This window comes from Lissotriton helveticus, chromosome 6 (genome assembly GCF_964261635.1).
Source record: "Lissotriton helveticus chromosome 6, aLisHel1.1, whole genome shotgun sequence".
NCBI classification, from domain to species: Eukaryota; Metazoa; Chordata; class Amphibia; order Caudata; family Salamandridae; genus Lissotriton; species Lissotriton helveticus.
Window position 1 is genome coordinate 104,109,392 of NC_136067.1, and position 26,676 is coordinate 104,136,067.

Consider the following 26,676-nt stretch of genomic DNA (forward strand, 5'->3'; position numbering starts at 1 on the left):
CAACTGTCTGTTAAAGGCGGACCCGCCCCAGGCTGTCATCTCCCACCTCCAGACTATGGCAGACTTCATGCATTCACTGAGATTAACTATCAACGTGCCAAAGTCACACCTGACTGCCTCTCAGATGCTCCATTTCATAGGAGTTGTTCGGGTCACAGTGCAGTTCTCTGCCTTTCCTCCTGAGCGGCGAATCTGGTGAGACTGACTTAGGCTGCTTGGGCTCATTGTCTTGTGCATCCTGCTTGTGACACATGCCTGCAGGCATATGCGGGCTCTGCAGAGGGACTCTGAAAGATCTGCAGTGGTGGTTAACGGACCGCGATCGGGCCAGCGTCAAACCCCTCTTCCTAGTCTAGTATGGAGTTTTTATATAGCACATGGCTATCTGGAGGTCTCCCAGTGATGCAACAGACACAGCAGTCATAAGGGAGGATTAAGGGAGGATTCATCACTGAAAAGCCAGTCCTTCAAGGCTTTGCGGAAGGGTAGTTCATACTCCAGTAAGCACATTTCCAAAGGTAGGGTATACCAGAGTTTAGGACCCCAAAAAGGAAGTCGAGCGCCCACCCCATCGGGATCTACACATCTTAGAAACACTTAGTAGATGAGATGAAGGAGATTGAAGCGATCTCCCAGGCAGATATGGGCAGGTAAAGATTTTAACAGTGAGGGGTCTTCCCCAACCAGATCTCAGTGGTGACAGATGCATCACTTCGAGGCGAGAATCACTGTCAAGATACTCACCCATGCACACAAGGCCCTCCATGGCACCGGACCAGCATACCTGAACAGCCGACTAAAATTCCACGCACCGCAAAGGACCCTATGATCAGCCCAGCTCTCTTACACCGTGGTCCCCCGCACCAGAAAGACCAGATCGGGAGGCCGCTCCTTCTCCTTCCTCGCGGCCAAGGCCTGGAATGCCCTTCCGATCCACCTCAGACAGACAACATTGCTCCCCATCTTCACAAGAAACCTCAAGACCTGGCTCTTCGACAGACCCCCTTCTTGATGGAATGGAACCTGCAACCCCACCCCCCGCCCATAACCCACCCCTAGCGCCTTGAGACATTTACGGGTGAGTAGTTGCGCTTCAACAAACCCCTGATTGATTGATTGATTGATTGATGTGACAGCCATCCGGGAGAAGTTGAGATCAGAGGCCTCTGGTTCCCGGTGGAATTCGGACTCCACATCAACCTCCTGGAGCTCCAGGCGATCCGACTTGCATTAAATACCTTTCAACACTCCATCAAGGGAAGGCTAATGTAGGTGGTCACGGGCAACACCACTGCCATGTGGTACTGTAACAAATAGGGCAGGGTGGGGTTGTGAGCCCTTTGTCAAGAGGCCCTGCGACTCTGGATATGGCTGGAACATTAGGGCATATCCCTGTAGCACTCCGAACACCAGGGTGAAAGAACTCGGCCACAGATGCCTAGCAGATCAAGAATGGTTCTTTATCCGAATGTGGTGCGGTGTCTTTAACCTCTGTAGCCACGGAAGGAGACGGGCCTCTCTATCCTTTAGGGTCTTAGAAGAAAATGTTCTGCAAAATTTGCAAATCCTCACCTCATGATCCGGATAATGCAGTAGATGCATTTTATGATGGTCCTCAGAGAAAAGACGAAGTTTTCCACAGGCAGAACAGGGTCTGAATAAAGACTTTTTAGTTGAAGGGTTTGAAGATGAAGAAAACTGAGCAGAGCTCAGGGAGGACTCCCTTCACACAACGTGCTGTAGAAAATCTGAGGGCTTGAGCTTCTGAGGAGAAGGTTCTAGAGGGTGCTACAGCCTGATTGGCTGGAATGTGGACTATTATAATGACATGGATTTGTTACTAAAGTGATTTCTCCCTCAATGCTTTCTATGGGCCAATGTTGTTCTATGGTACTTTAAGGTTTTATTTTTTTATTATGTATATTTCAATATCTATCTATCTATCTATCTATCTATCTATCTTTATCTATCTATCTATCTATCTATCTATCTCTATATATATATATATATATATATATATATATATAGAGATAGAGATAGATAGATAGATAGATAGATAGATAGATAGATAGATAGATAGATAGATATCGAAATATACATAATAAAAAAATAAAACCTTAAAGTACCATAGAACAACATTGGCCCATAGAAAGCATTGAGGGAGAAATCACTTTAGTAACAAATCCATGTCATTATAATAGTCCACATTCCAGCCAATCAGGCTGTAGCACCCTCTAGAACCTTCTCCTCAGAAGCTCAAGCCCTCAGATTTTCTACAGCACGTTGTGTGAAGGGAGTCTCCCTGAGCTCTGCTCAGTTTTCTTCATCTTCAAACCTTCAACTAAAAAGTCTTTATTCAGACCCTGTTCTGCCTGTGGAAAACTTCGTCTTTTCTCTGAGGACCATCATAAAAATGCATCTACTGCATATATCCGGATCATGAGGTGAGGATTTGCAAATTTTGCAGAACATTTTCTTCTAAGACCCTAAAGGATAGAGAGGCCCGTCTCCTTCCGTGGCTACAGAGGTTGAAGACTTCAGACAACCCTGTGTCTGATATAGAGAGTGTGTCTTCCTGCCATTCGAGAAGACCTCTCTGAAGCGTGGGTCTGAGACTGAAATTCCTTCTCCTTTCTAAAAAGCAGAAGCTTGTGGACGCTCCAGTCCGTCTCCCCATGGGAGTGCCAACTCGTCGACGCCCCGTCGTCGACGTATACCTACTTCGATGACGACCAGCACTCTGTCGACGAAAATGGTCCAGGAGGTCCGGCCTATCTCGTCATTGTTGAGATTTTGTCGACGGCGAAGAAATCCGTCTCGTCAACGACCCTTCCGAAGCGTCATTCGTCGACGATACCCTCGTCGACGTCTAGTACCCCGCCGACGACGGCTTCGTCGACGCTGAAGACTTCGTCGACGACCGCACATCTTTGCCAGCGCCAACGTCGACGAAGGCTTCGGCTTCGTCGACTGCAACCTCTTTGTCGAAGCCTGGAACCTCATAGACGAAATCCTCGATGACGACTTCGACGACGAGCTCGTCGACGGGACCGTCGTCGGCGGGACCGTCGTCGGCGCATTATTCTTTGGCGACTGCGACCAACTTCACAGTGGTGACAGCTAAAACTGTTAAACATCCTGCTCAGTTGGCTTTGAGCCCTGTTCAACATGGATCAGGTCCACCTGCTCAACTATTTGCGTCTGCAGAGGAGGACTCTTCAGATGGCTCATATGCAGATGACACCTTTCGTGCTGCAAGTAGCCCGTCAGAGCTACATATGAAATACCAGGACTATGATGACAATGAGCGGGAGCCACACATCTCAGTTCCAGATGACCCACGTGATGCTGACCATGATGTTCCTATCGCTCAGTTACCAATGTCTATGATCACCAACCTTCAACATATGCTGGACGATTATAATCGTCGTTTTCCACCTTCTTCACAGGCCTCTCCACCGCCACCTTCAATACAGGCGCCACTTCCGGTTGCACTGGCCCAGTCACCGGTTCCTCAGTGCCCTGATAATGATGATGACAATCACAACGATACGGACCAGGATGATGATGCTGTCCTAGCAGATTGGGACAATTACCAGGCTCAGACTCTGTCCCCTCCTCCTGCCTCTCCTCTGGCATCTCCTCCAGTGGACGTTGGAGGATTTCACCTTTTGATGGCCAGAGCCGCGAAGCGTTTCCACTTGCCTATGGTTGTCCGACAGGAGGACTGTTTTCTTTATGACTTTAAAGATCATCCTCTAAAACAAGTGCATGCCAGTCCTTTTATTGATTTCATCTGGAAGGAAGGAATTCAACTCATGGAACGGCCTAATTCTGTTCCGGTCGTACTCCCACGCTTAGCCAAAAAATATAAGGCTCCAGAAGATTCGCCTGCCTGCCTTGTTTCTCAACCAAAGCAAGAGTCTGTAATTACGCAGGCTGCCCGAAAGAGGTCACGCAATCCGGCTTCTCCTTTAACATCCCCGCGGACCAGGAAGGTCGTCACCTGGATACCATTGGCAAAAAGATCACCACGATGGCTGCAACTGCGGTCAGGGCGGCAAATTCTTTAGCCATCCTCCGCCGATACGACCGACAAATGTGGTCAGAGATCGCAGCTTTGGTCGACCTGATTCCTGAATCCTCCAGGGCGGAGGCACAAAAGATCCTGCAAGAGGGTGAGAAAATTTCATCGGAAATCATAGACTGCGCAATCGATATTTCGTCTACAGGCTTCAGACAACTGGCAGGCGCTGCAGTCTTAAGAAGTCAAGGCTGGCTTAAAGCTACGTTCTTTCGGCCTGAGGTGCAATCTAAAATACTTCTTGCCCTTTGATGGAGAGTCCCTCTTCGGCAAGCATGTGGACGATGCCTTGGAGTCCATCAAGAAGGATACGGACACTGCTCGCGCCCTAGGATCTCTCCAATACCGGAAGCGTCCATTTCGTGGAACTCGGGGCAGGGGCACGTCCTCCAATTTTCACGGGTCCCCCCAATACCGCTCCTATGGTGAGAACAGACCGCGTTACACCAACCAAAATCAGACTAGACAGACTGATTCCAGACCATATAGGAGGAAATCCGCCTACAGAGGAGGTAACTTCTCCAAAAAAAACGACTTTCTAACCGCCAAGTCTTATTCTGCTCTGAAGATTAGAGGTCGAATCTCCCAAAACTTTTACAATTGGTCAAAAATAACATCAGATCGTTGGGTCTTGGATGTGGTTTCAAGAGGCCACGCTCTCGAATTTCTCAAGTTTCCTCCCAACCGCCCTCCATCTGGTCCTCCTCCAGCACACTTGAAGGAACTGTTCGCAGAAGTTGCAGTTATGATTCAAAAAGGAGCAGTCGAAGTGGTTCCTCGATTACAACAAGGGACGGGCTTTTATTCCCGATTTTTTTCTTATCAGAAAGAAATCGGGAGAGTGGAGCCCGATATTAGACCTCCGAGCCCTCAACAAGTACATCAAGTCCCAAACATTTCGAATGCTGACTCTGTTGGAAATCTTACAGTTCCTAAACCCCGAGGAGTTCCTCTCCACAATCGACCTCCAAGATGCCTACTTTCATGTGCCGATCCATCAAAGACACAGAAAGTACCTCCGTTTCAAAGTAGGAACAAAGCACTTCCAATTTAAGGTTCTACCTTTTGGCCTTCGTTCCTCTCTGAGGGTCTTCACAAAGATCATGGCTCCAGTAGCGGCTTATCTACGCCTACAGGGCATTAAAATGTACCCCTATTTAGACAACTGCCTGATAAAGGCCCCAACCTTTCTCGCACCACAACAACACACTCAGACTTGCCTGTCAGTCTTCAACAACTTGGGTCTTTCCATCAACTACGAGAAGTCGCATGTCCTTCCGGCACAACAAAGAGTCTTTCTGGGAGCATTAATCGACACACATCTAGCAAAGGTGTTTGTTTCGCTAGAGCGCCGAGCTCGCATTGCCAAATTGGTGGCTCTTCTACGCTCAAAAAAGTCTGCTTCTGTCCTGATATTAAAATCCTTTCTGGGCATGGCCTCGTCCTGCATACCGTTGATCCCCAATTGCAGGTTACAAATGAGAGTACTCCAAGAAGAATTAGACAAACAATGGCGGCAAGTCTCAGGAACGTTCAACGACAAGGTCTACATGACCCCTCGCATTCAGGAAGCGTTGGAATGGTGGGCTCACCCTCCCAACATTGCACCAGGGCGAATGTTTCAGGAAACCGCCCCCACGCTTACCCTCACAACAGACGCTTCCTTAGAGGGTTGTGGCGCACACCTCGAAGGGTTGTCAGTCAACGGCAAATGGACTGCGGACCAACGCAGGTGGCACATCAATCGCCTGGAACTCTTGGCCATATTTCTCGCCCTGAAATTCTTCCGTCTGCTGGTGGAAGGAGAGTCACTGTTGGTGCGTACGGACAACACCACCAGTATGCACTACCTCAACAAGCAAGGGGGTACGAAATCTCTTCTGCTCTCCAGACAGGCACAGCAGCTCTGGGAATGGGCAATACAACCTCGAGTCCATCTGACTGCAGTTCACGTACCGGGCATCTCCATTGCCCTTGCAGACTCTCTCAGCAGATCTGCCACGGACAACCACGAGTGGGAACTCCATCAGCCAACTCTGGAGTATGTCTTTCGCCAGTGGGGCCAGCCGGAACAGGATCTTTTTGCAATGCCACTCAATCGCAAATGCCTACGCTACGCAAGTTGGCATCCCCACAAAGGGTCAAGCGGGAATGCATTTTTGATCAACTGGTCGAAAGAATTTGTATACGCTTTTCCGCCGATCCCTCTTATACCTCGCCTCCTGCACAGAATGAGAGCACAACCATGTCCCATCCTGTTAATTGCTCCCAGGTGGCCGCGTCGACCATGGTTCACGGGCCTTCTTCTGCTTTCCCAGTGCAATCCGATCCCTCTTCGGACCCTGCCTCACCTTCTCACCATGAACCACGGACAGATCTGCCATCCGGACCTGGCATCTCTCCAGCTTCACGCTTGGAACCTGAGCATCATGAGTTTGCCCATCTGAATATTACTCCTGACAGAGAGGTCCTTGCTCATGCATGGGCTCCTTCAACCATCAAGACCTATAAATTGAAATGGAAACGGTTTTGTGTTTGGTGCCACTCGGAAAACATTGATCCTATGCTCGCCACCCCTGAGCAAATCTTGCCTTTTTTCCTCCTTTTGGCGAAGTCGGGACTTTCACATTCCACTCTCAAAGTTTTCCTGGCTGCACTTTCACGCTTTCGCCATGATGGTTCCACATCTCTCTACTCCTCTCGGATCATTCGCCAGTTCTTTAAAGGTCTGTTTCGGATGGTTCCACCTATCCGGCGTCCTCCACCTTCTTGGCGCCTGAATCTTGTCTTGGCCCAGCTTCCCAAGCCTCCATTCGAACCAATCCACTCAGCGGATTTGAAATTCCTTACTTGGAAGGTTTCCCTCCTCCTCGCACTTACGTCTTCCAGGCGAGTGAGCGACATACAAGCTTTTACCCTTCAGCCACCATTTCTTCAGTTTTCATAGGACGCGGTTATCCTACGTACAAACCCTAAGTTTATACCAAAGGTTCCATCAGACTTCCACCTTAACGAAACTGTACTACTCAAAACTTTTTTCCCTAACCCTCAGTCTCCCGCTGAGCGTACTCTTCATTCACTCGACTTGAAGCGATGCCTCAAATTCTGCCTCCAACGCACTGCTGGCTTTCGAAGGTCAGACCAACTCTTTGTGGCCTATGGGCGGATGCGCAAAGGACATCCGGTCACTAAACAGACCATCACTCGTTGGATTTCTTCTGCCATCAAAGAGCTGGCAAGCCTCTTTCTGCTCCGGTGCGAGCACACTCGACGAGAGCAGTAGCATCCTCTACTGCCCTGTTTGCTGGAGTGCCTCTACATCAGATCTGCAGGGCGGCAACGTGGTCCAGCAGGCAGACGTTCACGAGGCACTACTGTCTGGAGACAGCTACCGCTGCGGACGCTCTTGTGTTGGTCAAGCGGTGCTGCGAAATCTCTTCAAATAAAGGTGAGCCTCTGTTGCTTCCCACCTCCTGTCACAAAAGGTTTTCTTGTGCAATTAATGCAATGTTTCATATGTGTATTTCTATGATTGCCCTTTTCATTATTGCCTTTTATGACTCTACTTGTTATGGCTTACTGCTTTCTATTCTTATTCAAGCATGTGAATCTATGAAAGACACCCTAATACTGGAGAAGAACAAAAGTTACTTACCTGTGGTTCTCCAATATTGGTGCCTTTCATAGATTCACATGCGACCCTCCCTTCCTCCCCTCAGAGGCTCTCTTCTCCTCATGTACTCTTGGTCACTCTTGTGCTATGAAAATCTGAGGGCTTGAGCTTCTGAGGAGAAGGTTCTAGAGGGTGCTACAGCCTGATTGGCTGGAATGTGGACTATTATAATGACATGGATATGTTACTAAAGTGATTTCTCCCTCAATGCTTTCTATGGGCCAATGTTGTTCTATGGTACTTTAAGGTTTTATTTTTTTATTATGTATATTTTGATATCGATATATATATGTATAAAATTATATGTTATATATTTGTTTCTTACTACTATTTATGTACCATGGGACTCCCACTTCGACGACGGGGAATTATTCAAGCATGTGAATTTATGAAAGACGCCAATACTGGAGAACCACAGTTTACAGGTAAGTAACTTTTGTTCATATCTCCACCAAAACTGTATACGCCTACCATTGGCGCTAGTTTGTGGCATGGTGTGCAGAAAAATAGATTGACCCTCTTTCTGCTCCCCTTCTTTAGGTCCTTCCTTTTATCCTTTTACTTGCCCAGGCAGGTTTCTGCTCTTGACACCTTAAAGGGCTACCTTTCTGCTAACTCAACCTTTCTGCAGTTGCCTGACCAGCCATCCCTCTTCAAATCCCCTATTGTACATAGGTTCTTGAAAGGTTTGCAACATATGTTCCCTCCTTCACCTTTCGTAATAGCTCGATGGCACCTTAATCTGGCTCTGATGTGCGCTCCCTTTGAGGTTTTGCTCAACTTTCCTCTCCGGCTTTTTACCATCAAGATGCAGGAGCCGCTCCTCCTTTACGACCACGTAGCATCACCTCGCTGCCAAAATGCCCCCTCCCCAGGTAAGCTCCGAGATGAAAAATAAAATGGGAATAAAGTTAATTTATTACCATTTTATATTTCATCCACCTGCCCTGAACTGAGTGTCAGGAAGGGGCAGGCCATTGCTCCTTTTTTGCCAGCTGTCTTGCTACAGCCAGCCAGACATGCACATTTTAAACTTCGCTAACCCAGCTGTCATAGAACGCTGTGCTAGAGGGAGCACAGGCCTCTAGTGCTCTTGGTAGTGCTGAGAGAGGCAGCTCCCTCCAATCCTGGCGCTTCTCTCATGCTGGTTACTAGCATGAGAGCAGTTCCAGGATTGGTTAGAGGAATTTGCTGGAGCCCGAGGAGACAGGGCAGAACACAGACCGTAGCGAGGAGGACGTTGTGCACCAAGCAAGGGAAGTGGTTATTTCTTTTTATTTACACTCTCCTTGCATGCACTTCACATGTCACTCCCAGCGCGGAATATGCCACGCAGAACCTAACCGCGCCTCTTACCTGCGTGTAGGGGTGTTGCTCACAAAAAATGTCCAAATGTAGTCTGACTAATGGAGATAATTCTAAGGTAATAAATCTTGCTTCTAGACAGTCTCTAGGTGTTACCGAAGGCAAGTAACTTGTTCCTTATTTCTTGGTATTTTGTTAGTGGAAGCTATATGAATTCCTGGGGGGATTAAATTGCATTTTACTGAAAAGGAGGAAATAAAGATGGCAGCTATGGACACATTATATAGAAAAGAATGAAAAGCAGATCAGACCTTGCAGCTGGCTAAAAGCAGAACGTACTGTGATCCCTGTTTTTTCCAAAGATATGTTTATTAGCATTTTATCACTATATCACAAAGTAAACTGGCAAATTGTACATCCGGATAAACTCAGACGACTTGACAGATTATAAAGACCAAAAAGCAACATTCATCAATCGGCGTCCCAGATATCCTAAAGGAGTAAGCACAGTTTCTCCAAGAGCAAGGACGGGGAGTAAGACTGTAGCACAGCAAAACATCTGTGATTACTTTTAAAAATGTAATCAAGGTAAGTTGAGACTAGCTTTATCCTTAGATTTTTATCTTCTCTACTGAAGCTGCTACGGCTTGCCAACCTAACTGATCAAGCCAGAAACTTGTAATTTAGAGTGGGGTGTTGTAAAATGGCAGAAGGAGTATCCGTGTGTTTCAGTCTGCTGAGACACATCCGATCATAGGACACAAGACCAGATTAAATGTTAAAATGGTGGGGTGCGTGGCTTTGAGTGTCAAGATGATGGTTGCATTCCAAGAGTGCTCCGGACCCATGCGTCATCTGCTCGCATCCATGCATTCCTCCAAGAGTGTCACTTCCAAATATCGGGCACCGAATATCAGCCGATAACGTCAGTGGATTCGTCCTGAGGGGTGCATCGAATAGTACCATGAAGGCTAAAAGCAGTAACCACGGCGGTGCCAGTAAATAAACAAAATGGTTGCAACCTGCTCAATATCCACGTGACCCGCAGCTTGCTAGCCACCAGGTGCGGATCTGCTTCACCGAAGGAAGATCAGACACCCCCCAAGCTGTCCGCGTGGCGGAGGTAACCATGGCACAGTCTCATAACAAATCGTAAGGGAGGGTACGAGGGAGGTGTTTAACGACCAAACAGGCTAATACCCCCTGTATAGCTACATAAATAACAATGGAGCCCGTAGGTCGAGTGGTGCTGAGATATAAGGATTAACACTGGCTGGGTTGCACAGAAAAATCAATGTATATGGTGACAAAAAACCAAAAAGACTACCAACAAGTGCTGATTAAGTCCTATCAGCCCACCTGATGGCGGAGCCTCATCATGTAGGACTTCCAAACCTCGGTCTATGTGTGATCGCCCAGTTGTATTTTAGCAATACATCACTGGACCAAGGTCTGGTCACCGCAGTTATTAGTACAGAAGGTAAGGCTGATATGTGCAGTGCAGAAATTAAATCAAGTGGAGTGTACTAAAATGGCTGTCAAAGCAAACAAGAACCTTTAATAGTGTTTGCCTGGACGTCAGGTTAAAAGATAGTGAGGGGACAGTGTGAAAAAATCACTGTCTGACTTGCTTGGTAGAAATCCAAAAAGATCTATGTAGGGCCAACATGTTTCTGCCTTAATGTGAACAATCACTGGCATTCGTCAGGGCCAAGCTCTTATATGCTACTGCAAAAAACCACTACCGTATGTGCTAGAATAGTGAAAGCAAAAAATCAGTAGACCATTATCAAAAATCAAATAAGAGTGGTCACATAAGACCATCCTACCGCATCTTCTTAATATTGCTCTTGATGCAATTGGTCTTTCCTGTGTGAAAATAAAACGGAAAAGAACCATATAGACAATATTTATACATAGTCCTCAATGTTACATATTACATATGTGCTACGTGAGGTTCCATGACTGTGCAAACCAGTGCCAATTCACCTTAAACTCAAACTAAACCATCACTTATTTATGATAGCCACATTCATGGTGCATTGCGTCACCAACAGATAATCAGTATGCAAAAGTTTTTATTTGAAACTTACCCATCAGTGTGTGGGAAGTAAGCCTCACCTCACCCGGCAACTGCTCGGACGGATAAGGCACCGCTCTAAACATACAAAATACTTTCAAGTTCACATCTCAATTTGAATAAATCGCCTGTATTCGTGGGAACAAAGCCCAACCCTTTGTTCAAGACAATATTTTCAGTTGGTGTGATAGTCCTTGAACTTAAGTTCACCACTAGGTCGCTGCTCCTGTTGTTGGGCCTGTCTGGTTGGTCTGCGGAGCCCAATTCACAGTTTGTTGTCCTCTCCTTTTGCCGCGGTTCCTGCCTCGGCCCTGCCATAAAAAAGACTGGTCATAGTAGAATGACGGGTTGGGAGGATACATGGGCATGGGGTGGCCCATTGATGGTGGTCCCATTGCTCCAGGATGATAGTTCCGGACAGGTAAGAGTGGACCAGGGACTCTGTATAGTGAGGGGCTTTTGGGGTTATGGGCTGTCACTTAGACGTGTATCCAAATGTTTGGTGAACAGTATGTGGGGCACTTTCCCACTGGTTTCTAACAGCAATACCATGCAGAGGCTGTTATGTACAAGAGTTGGTGCCATCTTGTTCACCATGGAGCACCTCTCTTGGATCCATATAATGGGGGACATTTCTAAGTCGTTTTATGCTGCCATCTGGTACACTGGTGGGGGAATGTCTTAGACAGACTAGAAAAGAGTTGGGTTTTTTAACTGTACACTAAGGTCTTATCCTTTAAGCAATTATCTATTAAAGAGATTGTCCTTGTATGTTTAGAGCGGTGCCTTATCCGTCCGAGCAGTTGCCGGGTGAGGTGAGGCTTACTTCCCACACACTGATGGGTAAGTTTCAAATAAAAACTTTTGCATACTGATTATCTGTTGGTGACGCAATGCACCATGAATGTGGCTATCATAAATAAGTGATGGTTTAGTTTGAGTTTAAGGTGAATTGGCACTGGTTTGCACAGTCATGGAACCTCACGTAGCACATATGTAATATGTAACATTGAGGACTATGTATAAATATTGTCTATATGGTTCTTTTCCGTTTTATTTTCACACAGGAAAGACCAATTGCATCAAGAGCAATATTAAGAAGATGCGGTAGGATGGTCTTATGTGACCACTCTTATTTGATTTTTGATAATGGTCTACTGATTTTTTGCTTTCACTATTCTAGCACATACGGTAGTGGTTTTTTGCAGTAGCATATAAGAGCTTGGCCCTGACGAATGCCAGTGATTGTTCACATTAAGGCAGAAACATGTTGGCCCTACATAGATCTTTTTGGATTTCTACCAAGCAAGTCAGACAGTGATTTTTTCACACTGTCCCCTCACTATCTTTTAACCTGACGTCCAGGCAAACACTATTAAAGGTTCTTGTTTGCTTTGACAGCCATTTTAGTACACTCCACTTGATTTAATTTCTGCACTGCACATATCAGCCTTACCTTCTGTACTAATAACTGCGGTGACCAGACCTTGGTCCAGTGATGTATTGCTAAAATACAACTGGGCGATCACACATAGACCGAGGTTTGGAAGTCCTACATGATGAGGCTCCGCCATCAGGTGGGCTGATAGGACTTAATCAGCACTTGTTGGTAGTCTTTTTGGTTTTTTGTCACCATATACATTGATTTTTCTGTGCAACCCAGCCAGTGTTAATCCTTATATCTCAGCACCACTCGACCTACGGGCTCCATTGTTATTTATGTAACCATGGCACAGTGCCATGAAAGAAAGATGCAGTAGACAGTCGGCCCGCAGATAGGCAGGAGTGCGCCTGGTACCTGCTTAATGGTGGATCCACTCGAGGAGGATGCCTGTGGGGGGAGCCGCCTTGTGGGACCGCTGAACAACTATGCCTGTCGGCACAGCGTACATAATCTTCCCTTTCCCTCCCATCCTTCTGTGGAGAAAGACGGTGGCAGAATCGGCCTGCGGTGGGCAGTAAACCGAATCAGAGCCAGCCTCACAGCATGAGGAGCCTCCGAGGCGTAGGGCAGTGAGTCCCAAAGGCTGGACCCCAGGCAAACCTGAACCCACGAAAGCAGCTGAGGACCGCAGCGCCTGAAAGGAAGGCTTTGTTGTAGGCGGAACGGTGGCGGACACTCAACCTGCGGATCGGCAGGACTGCGCCTGGTGCCTGATTGTGTTGGTTCTGTTCTGGAGCGACGCCTGTGAGGAGGGAGTCACCGTGTGGGGCAGCCAAACCCATCGGCACCGTGCCTACAGCTTTCCCTTTACCACCCATACTTCTGCGTAGAAGCGCGGTGGCTGGGATCGGCCTGCGGTTGGCAGGACACCGACTCGGTGGTTGGCCCTGCAGCGCGGGAGGCATCAAAGAGTGGGGCGGTGAGTCAAGAAGCTGGACCCTGGGTGACTCCGAGCCCAAGAAAGAAGCTGGGGTCTTGGTGCCTCGAGGCGGTGCTTCGTTGAGGATGAATCAGGCCAAATTCCCCAGCCCGGTGTCCGAACAGTTGCCAGTGGGTTTGCTTGGAAGAGACACCTGCGAACAGAGCATCTCTGCATAGGAATTGCTGGCTGACTTGGCCTATCGTCACCATGCCCACAATCTTTCCTCTCTTTCCCATCCTCCGGCGGAGTGGTGTGATGGCTAGGATCGGTGGCTGTCCCCCCCCCGTCCCCCCCCCGTGGTGCAACAAGCCTTGGTGGTGTGGGGCAGTGTGTCAAGGAGCCTGGGCCCGAACATATTCTGGCCCGTGACAGAGGCTAAAACCAGATGTTATGTTATTAAATTATTTATTGAGCGCACTATCACTGATTAGTTTCTTGGCGCTAAGATCAACAGTAACAAGGTCAGGGTGAATGGTGGAGAGTTAATTAAAATGCTTGTCGAAATAGCCAGGTCTTCAATGCTTTCCGGAAAGATAAGAGATCTTGACAATACCGGATCTCCAGGGGAAAGGTGTTCCATAAGCAAGGGGCAAGTGTTGCAAACCTACGTCCACCAGCACGTTTAAGTTTGAAAGGGAGAGTCTGGAGGAGGCCTTGGTGGAGTGAGCGAAGGTTGCGAGAAGGAACGTATCTGGTGATTAGTTGGTTGATGAATTTAGGGCTTTTGCCATGCAGGGACTTAAAGATCATGCAACCTGCTTTAAAAGAACAGCGTTGCGTGACCGGAAGCCAGTGCAGTTTGATGAGTAGGGGAGTAGCTGCATGCCACCTTGGTTGCTTTAGATTCAGCCTAGCGGAATAGTTCTGAACCATCTGGAGACGCTTGAGTAGATAGTTTGGAAGACCCAGGTAGATGGCATTCGCGTAATCCAGATGGGACAGAACAGTGGCGATCACAACCTGGGTGATTGCTTCTGACGTTAATAGTCGCCGGACCTTCCGAATTTTTTTTAACTGAAAGAAGCATTTGGAAACCACCTAGCCCACTTGTGCTTTTAATGAGGTCGCTGTCCACGATGACTCCAAGCGTTTTGGCCGATGGTGATGGTGGCGGAGCTTGACCCAGATCTGATGGCCAGTAGTGGGGGCCCCAGTGCTTGGCGCTGTCCCCAGTCAATACCAATTCGGTTTTACCTGGATTTAATTTCAGCTGGTTTTGGTCCATCCAGGATTTAATAAACCTCATGGTTGACTGGAAGTGGCTAATGGATTTTACAGAGTTATCGATGGTAAAGAGTAGCTGTAAGTCATCAGCATAATTGAAGACTCTCACCTGTTTGTCTCTGAGGGTTTGAATAAGAGGGAGTATATATATATATATTGAAAAGGTGAGGTGACAGGGAGGAGCCCTGTGGCACTCCACATGAGATGGGCTGTTTAACACCGGTTAGGTCTCCCAGGCGCACCGCTTGAGAGCGGTTCTCCAAGAAGGACCTCAGCCAGCATGCCGCCGTGTCCCGTATGCCGGCCTGTCCGACACGGTCAATCAAGATGTTGTGGTCGACCGTGTCGAACGCGGCCGACCGATCTAGGAGCACCAGGGCCTGGGGGGAGCGTCTATCTGCACAGTCTCGAAGTGTGTCCAGAACTGTGGTGACCACTGCCTCTGTTGAGTGTGCTGGCCGGAATCCAGCCTGGTGGGGGTCAAAACAGGAGGACTCCTCCAGAAAATTAGAGAGGCATTTCGCCACGTGTGCCTCCAGGACTTTTGCCAAGTAAGGCAGTAAGGAGATGGGCCGGTAATTTGCCTTACAGGCAGGGTCAGCCCCTGTTTTTTTTAATAGAGGTATGACCGTGGCTTCTTTAAAGGCAGATGGGACTATGCCCGAAGTGAGGGAGTCGTTTAAAAGTGCAAGGGCAGGGGCTGGGTATGTGGAGAAGCACTCTTTTAAGATGCGGGGGGGGGGCAGATGTCCAATGGGGAGCCGGATTTAACTCTTGTCATTAATTCCAGGAGCTGGACCTGAGTTATGGGCTGAAAATTAGTAAAGGTGGCAGTACTGGTCTTAATTGCCATACCGGTCGTGATTGGAGTCATAGGTTGGGGAATGCTAGTTTTTATGTCTGCAATTTTATCACTAAAGTAGGTGTTAAGTGAATCACACAGACACTGGGTAGGAATTACCTTAGGGCGGACATTCTCCAGATTCGTCAATTCGTTAAAAATAGAGAAAATATCCTTAGATTTGTTTGAGGAATCTAGGATTCGAGAAGAAAAGTACTCCGCCTTTGCTACGGAGATGGCATTCATATATTCCTTTCTAGTCCTGACATATTTAATTTTTAACTCAGGATCATATTCGCGGCGCCAAAGGCGTTCAAGATGCCGAAGGGCCAGTTTCCTAGTTTTCAAGTCTGAGGAGAACCATCTATTGGCATCCGTGCGCCGTGCCAATCTAATTCTTTTGTACGGGGCATGAAGATTACTAGCCGCTTGTAACCAGCCAGTGAGAGTGGATACTGACGAGTTTATATCGTTGTCCAAGGGAGGGATGGCATTAGCTAGTGACTGTAAAAAAGCAGTTTTATCCATTGCATTCCAGATGCGCCTGGAAACAGGGGCCCAGCCCAAGCATACTTCTGTGGCACGGCTGGCCCCCACCCCCCTCTCCGTGACATTATGCCTGCCTACACTGAAGGCCGGAACCACAGTGGAGCCTCAGAGAGGGCCGAAGAGACTGCCAAGACACAAGGTACGGGTAGCTGAACATTGCGAGGTATGCAGGATCGAGAGGGGATGGGATCAGCTCTCTGGGGAGGCCCGCTTCCCCGTACACTGCTCCGGACCAACCTAAGGTGCGAAGAACAGCCTTCAGGACTCCTGCCAGGCCCTCCCCGAGTAAAGACCACTCGAGTGTGAGACCACCTCCTACACATCTGGGTCTGCACCCCTGTCTCTTCTTCCTATCCCCCCCCCCGCTCTCGCTCTCTGGCTTCGCGGGGACAACATGTTCGGCCTACATCTTAACAGGACAATCCTTTACAACCAGCGAGGGACAAGTTCGACATACCCTGTGCTGGCTACTGAACAAGAGGACTTCAACCCCACCAAGGGCCTCTGAGACGTGTGTAGCTGTGCTGGTGAATCCTCTGTTCTGGCCTCTATCATCATGCAATGCTCTGGGCGGTCCTTGGAGATAGGCCTTCAAACTGGATTACGAAGAGGCCGGATTGATGGTCAGTCGCCTCTCAAAGTTCCTGTAACACAAAGCCCTAGGAGGGAGATCGGGGTGAAGAGGTGGGGCTCTCGCCGAACATCTTGAGAATCCGGCAGGGATCGAAGTCACCGAAGCTCTCCTGACCACCCTGAGATTGAGACAGATAATTTCCTGGATCACATTCTGATACTGTTATGTCTGCACCACCCCTGAAGCTGATCTGATTTATTTTATTTATGCGTTTTTATATAGTGCTGACTTTACCCGAAGGTGTCAGAGAGCTTCACAATAGGAACAGAACTGAAACATGAGAACATTACAAGTGAACAAATTACAAAAGCGAAAGTTACATTACATGAGACTAAAGTGACAATTGTGAGCAAACAAAATACAAGAGGTAGCAAACGGTGCATTACAGGAGGAAAAAGTGACGTGTGCAGTTTCAAAAGCGTACACGGTGACCGCATGCTGTAGAACTGTGCCGTCCCCCCCCCTACTCCCCCCCCCCCCCCCCCCCCATTGCAAGACCGCCATGGGGAAAGATGAAGGGGCAAAGCCACACCCTTCCCAAACCCGCATGGAACAAAATATCACAAATGGTCCCAACCACAATTAAGCCACACCGACTCAGATCCCTTGCCCAGACTGAGATTCAGTAGAAACTAAAATGGGGAAGGTGCGAGTGGACATGGCCCTCACCTGCCAAAACATGCATAACGCCCCTGCCCGAATAACAATAGCCGAATCCCAATTGGTTGAGGATGACGTAACCCATCTGAAAGCGCAGGTTAAGCAGTTACTGTCTCACACAAACACACTCTATACGCAAGCAGAAGACTCAGAAATTCTATCGCGCCGAAATCTCCACCTGGTGGATATCCCAGAAGGGGCTGAACTAGCGCAAGTGTCCACCTTCATCGAGGACTAGTTTAAGTCCTGGATGCCACCGGATGCATTGTCCACATGGTTTGTCGTGGAACCCGCTCACCGTGCCCTCACACCAAGATGCCACCGAGAGCCCCACATCAGCCAATCATTGCCAAGATCCTAAACTTCAAAGATAGGGACACCATCCTGCAAGAAGCTCGCGCCCATTCAAACTTGTCCTATTAAGGCTCCAAAGTAATGATTTTTCGAGACTACACTAAGCAGGTGCAAAGGAGATCATGCTACTCCGTAAAGCAGAAACTACACACCCTTTATCTCCCGTACAGACTACTCTTTCTGGCCCTACTCAGGGTGGTCTTCCTGAACAAGACCCTTTTTTTAGAGTCTCTGGAAAAGCCATGGTCTGGGTAACTGAGGAATGTCCACTCCGCCTTAGGGTGACCGTTCCTCCACCGGACCTTCAGACCACATCGCAGCCAACTGAGCCCACGGGCTCCCACAGACGCTGTACTCTATCTCACAGAGGATGTTATGCTATTAGAGTGGTGTCTGCTTCACCTGCCAACATGCCCTGGGGGACACAAAGCCCATGCCTCAAGGGTCATCGAGCTTCCCAAGGAACATGGACTGCTCCAAAAAGGCCACTTGAGAGCAGCCCCCTGAGTCCCCGACGCTGCGATCAGAGGACACAGACCTATTGCGCAGCTTCAAATTTAAGATTTAGGAATGATGCACTTTTACCACTATTTATCCTCTGGAAGACTGGAAATCCTGATACATGGAGGGGTCTACTACTCTGATCCCATAAACCACTTCAAAGCCTAGTTTGTTTTGAGCGCCAGTTAATTGCCCCACAGATACTTCAACTGGTGAAGTATAGGGGGGGGGTTAGTTTGGGGTGCGGGACCATGGTCTGTGTGGTTTTTCTAACTTCCCAGTTTTGCTGCAACACCGGACACGACAGCGAAGAGGCACCAGCACCCACACGCCATAGCGAGATGAAATTCCCCCGATCTACTCCCTGGTCCTAGCCATTCAGATCCATTACCTTGTCCCTTACTCACTGACTCACCACTACCTACCCTACTTTTCCCTTCTTTTCACTCACACCAAAAGCACTGTAAATATTGATCGGACTGCAATTTATTGGAGCAACTGTGTTGCCACTAACAAACGCTTCGGCTTTATATTGCATTTGATGCATTTCTATCTTTTGAAAATTGTATATTAAATGTGATAGTCATCACAAAAAAGAAATCGGTGGTGAATGGTCCTACGTAATTTACTTTTTGACATTTGCTATCACGACTGCCTCTTGATTGTACTGTAATAATGACCCAGGTCATGGTAGTTTTAGGTGGGTTACCCCGTTTAAAACTTAACACATGCCCCTGACTGTGGCTCCATCACGAGTGTCCAAATCCTAGCACGAGGTATACAAGATCACTCTCCCCTTCTCATCCATGTGGGAGGCCCTACGGGTGCTCTACACCCCACTCAATGCCTGTTTCCTCCAGGATCCGGAGTACAAGCGGGTGATTGGAGAGACACTCAAGTACTACTTCCAATCCAATGAGGGCACAGTACAATCCCAAGGCACACTATTGGCGGCGGGCAAAGCTGCGATCCGATGCTACGCAAAAGGGCATCTCAAGTGCAAGCTTTTGGCGCAAGACCAGCGCCTTTCCCAAATTGAGGCCCAGGCCCTTCGCCTTGAGCAGTGCACTGCTATGGCGAATAGCGAGGATGAGCGCCGGCAACGTCATCTACTGAGGGAAGAATTAGACGCATATCATTTGAATCCGCCAAATCTATGTGGAGGTCCTCCATTGCCCGGGTTTATGGATAGGGTGATAAAAGGGCAAGTTGCTCCACTTGCTTGCTTCCCATCCCCTGGCCAACCAAATAGTACCAGAAGTTAGAGATAGTCAAGGGCATATGTCTCGCACCTCGGCTGCAATTGCACAGACCTTTGCGGATTATTACATGAAGCTATATTCCACGGATCGATCGAGTGCACTAGACTCCAGCTCCCATTTCCTACAGGGTATTCATCTCCCACGGCTCTCGGAAGTAGAAGCCCAGGGCCTTGATGATCATATCATGAGGGAAGAGATCGAGGCTGCAATCTCATCACTTGCAACTCGAAAGACAGGCGTACAAGAGTACTATGCAGCATTCCAGGAATCTCTGGTCCCACATCTCCATGCTCTGTGCGAGGTGGCGGCAGAGAGAGAGATGTCTTCCCACAGGACATTGATATGGCTACGGCAGTAGTCGTACCCAAAACAGACTATCTGCCAGTCTTACTCATCAATACCAAAGTCAAAATATTCGTGACCATTTTGGCTACGCATCTCAAACGGGTGCTTGCCTACCGCGCCTACACTTGATTTCTCATCGCCACCTTCCTACTCCGTATTTAGCCTTATTAGCCTTATTACTAATCTACTTCGAAAAGGCCTTCAACACTGTCGACTGGCTTTATCTGGATAATGTACTGGAGAGGGTGGGACTTGGCTCACATTTCAGGATGCTGGTAAGGGTGCTCTTGTCAAATCCGTCTGCCAGGGTCCTTGTCAATGGAGCACTAGAGTAGAGCTGTTAGCTTGTATTGTCCGGGCAGACACGTTGATACAAGGCTGATACTGGCAGGGTATACATGAGGATCGCATAGCTCTATATGCAGATGACGTATATTCAGTGAATGGTGTAAGGCAGTTTGATGCTAAGCCAAAGAAGATTAAATCAGTACAAAGGATATTTATGTGATGTCACTGAAAGTTACTCCAGATAGTTCACTGTTTAAAGACTCTTATATAATAGCAGCACTTCATTCTTCAGAGTTAGATTACTTGTGTGGCGCTTGCATGGAGGAAATATAAATAATGTAATCGATATTGTAAGTAACAAAGGTGTGTGTGGGTAATACGGTTCACCCAATTATAGGTAAATCAAATGTATGTGATAACCTAAAAAACAGAAATATGAAAAGCTGATTGTTCGAGGCATGTGGGCTGCTAAATTCATATCTATTGCATAGATCGCCGCCTAGTGTTGGGTCCGGATGATTGCACATTGTTGTCCTGGAAGAGTCTTCGAAGTATCACGAGATAGGTGGCTCCTCCCCTGGACTACAGTGCGCATGGGCATCGACTCCATCCCCAGATTGTTTTTTTCCGCCATTGGGTTCGGATGTGATTTCGACGTCTCCTGTTCGGAATCGATAAAACAATTTCTTTAAGGCCAAAAGGCCTTCTTTCCTTCGTCGGTATTGTTCGCGTTCGGTCTCGTGTGTACTCCGACTCTTCGAGTCGGATATCTGAGGAGTCGGGTGACTCTTCGGTCATCGAGGCCCTGTCGACGCAGCAAGACCCTGACGACGCTACGGGGGAACGGAGCCCGTTCAAGTACTGCCCCGTGTGCGGTTCGAAGTACCCACACATCGACGTGCATCCTGTATGCAACAAGTGCCTGTCGCCGGACCACAACGAGGCCAACTGTATGGCCTGTTCGAGATTCAGGTCGAAAAAGACGCTCAAGAATAGGCGCGTGGCGCGCCTCGAGGCCCAGCGATCGGCACCGGCGGACATCTTTGGCGACCCCGAAGCAGACGAGCAAGAGCTTCAACTGCAGATCTCACCTACATCGGCGGAGGTCGAGGCCGACTACGGAGAACCCGTTGAGGACCTGGACCTAGACGAACACGTCGAGGAGGTAGGGGACGACGAGGAAGTTTATGGGGCCGCGGAAGATAGCTCGGAGGAAGAGCTATGCCCCGTGCGTACGTTTACTAAGGCTCAGGTCACGGGATCGCCACACGGCCTTACCCATGACCCTACTCCTCAGTCCTCGGCCCCGCCTCCTGGCCCGGCTACAGACGTACCAGTGGAGCCTCCATTACACAAATCGAAACCGAAACCATCGGAATCGAAAACAACAAAGATGGCCGACAAACCATCGACACCGAAGATGTCTGGGACTACATCGAAACCGTCGTCTTCGGAGCCCTCGAAGCCGCAGAAGGCTGTCGAACAGGCTAAGGTGCCGAAAGGGGCCAAGGAGGCCGGCTCGAAGAAGGTCGTCGAGCCAGTGTCGACAGGCAAACGGACAGTCGAAGCGAAGTCAGCGAGGGGCACCGAGCCGAAGTCTGGAGCCCCGACGCAGACAGATAAATCTGCTGCTCCAAAGTCTGCGACGTCGACGACTAAGGCCGGGACGGCGAAGCAGAGCGCAACTGTCGAAGGTGCGTCCGCGCCTCCGCCACCCAAGGAAAAATCGTCGACGCTCGGTTCTTCCCCTGCGAGTGGACAGAGGTTGTTGGTCGGATCGACGAAGCCGCCCGCTTCTTTTACGAAGCAAGTCTCGGACTCCCTGAAACGGTTGAGAGACAAGGCGTCGGAGCCGAACACACCTTCGGTACCGAGGACAAGTGTTCCACTGAATAAGACTTCCATGCCGATCCTCTATACGCTACCACCGAAGGTGGCGCCGAAGGCTTTTGCACCTCGTACGGTGCCCGAGGACTCGGAGCCATTGAGGCAGACTCAGCTGAGTGGAGGCTTTGGTCGACCACCTTTATCTGACGACCAAGAGGAGCATTTTATCGACGCCGACACGGGTAGATTAACGCTCTACAAGAGGAAAACTACATCCCAGCCTGTGGAATCCTATGTAATACCTCTAAAGAAGAAAAAGCCTGCACCAGACACGACAGAACTTGTTGAACCCGTTCCACAACGGCCTAGGCGGAGTCCTACCCCTTCACCCACTTGCTCAAATGGAGATGAGGATGAACAAGATCAGGGGTATAACTTCCCAGACAATACTGACCCTGATGAGCAGCAGGACTCATGGGTACACTCTGGTGATCAGGGGGACCAACAGGTGGTCGGTGACCCACAGATGTATGGGGTGAAAACTTCTCCAACTGAAGACTCTGCGGCGTTTAATGCTTTAATTGAAAGGGCGGCTGCAAACCATAAGGTGGAGATGCATGCCGACCCTGTGGAAGTTGACTTTTTGTTTGATACTTTCTCTGCATCAGAAAAAACTGTGAAAACACTTCCAATGCTTAAGGGGAGTTCTCAAGCATGCCACAGACATTTTCAAGGAACCCACCAGAGCGAGGGTAGTGAACCCACGAATTGAAAAAAAGTACAGGCCGGCACCTGGGGACCCTACTTATATACGAGGCCAGTTGCCTCTAGACTCTTTGGTGGTCTCAAATGCCCGCAAAAGGGCGAATTCGCAGACAACGGGTGAAGCTCCTCCCCCGGACAAAGAGTCAAAAGTGCTGGAGGCAGGGGGCAAAAGGGTGGCTGCGCAGGCAGCCAACATATGGCGCATATCTAACACGCAAGCCCTATTAGCCAGGTATGATAGGGGGCACTATGACACCTTAGAACAGCTCTTACAACACCTTCCAGACGAGTTTAAAGAAGGAGCTGAGTTGCTGATACAAGAGGGCAAGCTAATTTGTAACACTGCAATTAAATGTGCGCTAGACGTGGCAGATACAGCGGCGAGAGCAGTCAACACAAGTGTTATGTTGAGGCATCAGGCATGGCTCCGCATCTCAGGGTTCAAGCCAGAAATACAGACGACTATCCTCAACCAGCCCGTCAATCCAGACAGACTGTTTGGGCCTGAGGTTGACACCACCCTCGAGAAGATCAAAAAAGATACTGAGACGGCTAAGTCCATGGGGGCACTTCAGTCTCAGCAATTCAGAGGAAACACTTTTCGTCGCTCAAGTGCGCGGGGTGCTACCAGAGGACACTTGGCACAGCAGTCACATTTCGGCAGAGGAGGCGCCCAGGCCTCGTACCCAAAACAGAATAGAGGTGGTTACAGAGGCAACAGCGCCAAGGGCAGAGGCAGAGGCAACAATAGTTCCCGTTCCTCTGCTGCCAACAAACAGTGACTCTCTGTCACTGCCCCCCGACCATCCAACACCTGTCGGGGGGAGACTCCAGCAGTTTCTGCCAGTCTGGACGTCCATCACCACAGACAGGTGGGTAAGGAAACTTATCCAGTTCGGTTATTGTTTGGAGTTGACGTTCACTCCACCCAACATACCCCCAAGACAACGACCTATGTCAGCAGAGCACTTGCACTTATTGCAGCAAGAGGTTCTTGTAATGCTGCAAAAAGGCCCAATAGAGCTCGTGCCGGTGGAGGAGGAAGGCACAGGGGTTTATTCCCTGTACTTCTTAATCCCGAAAAAGGACGGTTCACTCAGACCCATTCTAGACCTACGCCCCCTCAACTTGTACATCCTCTCAGAACATTTTCATATGTTAACACTGCAGCAGGTTCTTCCATTGTTAAACCAGGGAGACTTCCTCGCAACCTTGGACCTCAAGGATGCTTATTTTCACATACCACTCCACCCATCCCACAGGAAATACCTCAGGTTCACCATACAAAACAGGCATTACCAGTTCAAGGTCCTACCCTTCGGAGTGACCACTGCCCCCAGAGTGTTCACAAAGTGTCTGGCGACCGTGGCGGCGCACCTCAGGAGACAGAACATACATGTCTACCCTTACCTAGACGACTGGCTCGTTCAAGCAAAGTCTGAACAGCAGTGCGCCGCAGACATGTCCCACACAATTCACCTCCTTCACAGTCTGGCGTTCTCACTGAACTATCCAAAGTCGCACCTTCAGCCAGCCCATGTGCGGCAGTATCTGGGCGCGACAATAAATACTCTGACTGCTACGGCTCAGCCGAACCAGGTGAGGATCGACAACATCCAGTCGCTCATCCAAAGGTTCAGACCGCAACACTCACTCCCAGCGAGAGTGTTTATGCAGTTGATAGGCATGATGGCCTCCTGCATCTTCATAGTCCCGCACGCAAGGTTGCATATGCGTCCGCTCCAAGAATGCTTGGCGCATCAGTGGACACAGGCTCAAGGACAATTGAAAGACCTAGTGTTGGTGACCGGTCGGGCGTACAGCTCTCTGCATTGGTGGAATCCACACAACCTTTGCAAGGGCCGACCGTTCCAAGAGCCTGTGCCGCAGATCATCATGACGACGGACGCTTCTCTCCAGGGTTGGGGAGCTCATGTGCTCCACTACACGGTGCAGGGACTATGGACGACACAGCAGAAGAAGATGCACATCAACTATCTAGAGTTGATGGCAATCTTCATGGCACTCAAGTCCTTCAAGGTACATCTGTGCAACAAAGTCGTCTTGATCCGGACGGACAACATGACTGCCATATACTATATCCAGAAGCAGGGGGGTACGCACTCTCCACAGCTGTCTCACCTGGCTCAGAGCATGTGGAAGTGGGCCATTCAGAGGAACATTTTCCTCATGGCGGAACACTTCCCGGGCAAGGACAATCAGATGGCGGATCTGCTCAGCAGGTACAGCCACCAGATGCACGAGTGGGAGTTACATCCATCAGTACTCCGCCCGTACTTTCAGCAGTGGGGTCATCCAGAGATAGACCTGTTTGCCACAAGGGAAAACGCAAAATGCCAAAGCTTTGCCGCCAGGTTCCCTCACCCACAATCGCAGGGCAATGCGATATGGATGAACTGGTCAGACCAGATTTGCGTACGCTTTTCCCCCAGCACCTCTAATACCGCTGGTGGCAAGAAAGCTAAAGCAACACTCAATGACGCTCATCCTGGTTGCTCCAACGTGGGCACGCCAACCATGGTACACCACGTTTCTAGAACTCTCCGTGGTACCGCATCAAAGGCTGCACCTCACACCCAGACTTTTGACGCAGAACCATGGCTACATTCAGCATCCAGATCCGCACCAGCTCAATCTTGCGATCTGGCTCCTGAGGTCTTAGAGTTTGGCTACCTTAACCTGCCTCCAGAATGCATGGACATCATCAGGGAGGTACGGAAGCCCACTACAAGAGCTTGCTATGCAGCAAAATGGAAGCGGTTTGTCATTTATTGTACAGCACATAACATAAACCCGCTAGATGCATCCATTCCTAACATCATCTGCTATTTGTTGCATCTTTACAAATGCAATCTACCGTACACTTCCATTAGGATACACTTATCCGCCATAGCGGCTTATCTTCAAAACAGGCAGCATCTCTCTGTTTTCAGGGTGCCTGCCATTAAAGCTTTTCTAGAAGGGCTGAAGCGGGTCATTCCTCCCAGGACCCCACCCGCTCCAGTGTGGAATCTCAACGTGGTCCTCACTAGGTTGATGGGCCCACCTTTTGAGCCTCTACATTCGTGTGAGGTTCAGTTCTTGACATGGAAAGTGGCTTTCCTCATTGCTATCACGTCTCTCAGACGTGTTAGTGAGCTACAAGCGCTCACAATACAAGAGCCATTTATTCAAGTCCATTCAAACAGGGTAGTGCTCCGCACTAACCCCAAGTTCCTTCCAAAGGTGGTGTCACAGTTTCATGTCAATCAGACGATTGAACTGCCCGCATTCTTTCCAACCCCCAACCCCAGAAACAGTAGCGGAAAGAATGCTCCACACGCTGGATGTTAAAAGGGCATTAATGTACTACATTGACAGAACACAACACTTTAGAAAGACACAGCAACTTTTCGTTGCCTTCTCAGCACCGCACAAAGGCAACCCTATTTCCAAAGCTGGAATAGCCAGGTGGATCGTTAAATGTATTCAGATTTGTTATCAGAAGGCTAAACTCACTTTAACGGTCCCCCCCCAGGGCGCACTCCACACGCAAGTTGGGGGCCTCCATGGCATTCCTAGGTAACATTCCTTTGGAAGACATTTGTAGAGCAGCCACGTGGGCTACACCACATACATTTACCAAACATTACTGTGTAGATGTGCACTCCAAACAGCAGGCAGCTGTAGGACAGGCTGTTCTCAAAACTCTTTTTCAGACTTCTGCAGCTGGCACGGGCGGCCGCCGCTAATGAGGGGACTGCTATGTATTCTATGCAATAGATATGAATTTAGCAGCCCACATGCCTCGAACTGAATATGCTACTTACCAGTATGCATCTGTTCTTGGCATGTAGGGCTGCTAACATTCATATCGCCCACCCTCCTCCCCGGCGCCTGTAGCAGCTGCAGATTACT

The 26,676-nt window shown here is 49.0% G+C and overlaps 1 protein-coding gene across 3 annotated transcripts in view; it reads left to right on the forward strand.

The window, feature by feature from the left end:
• Window positions 1-26,676, forward strand: part of LOC144762289 (uncharacterized) — a 383,652-nt gene that overhangs the window by 220,614 nt on the left and 136,362 nt on the right. The gene's annotated exons all lie outside the window — the stretch shown is intronic.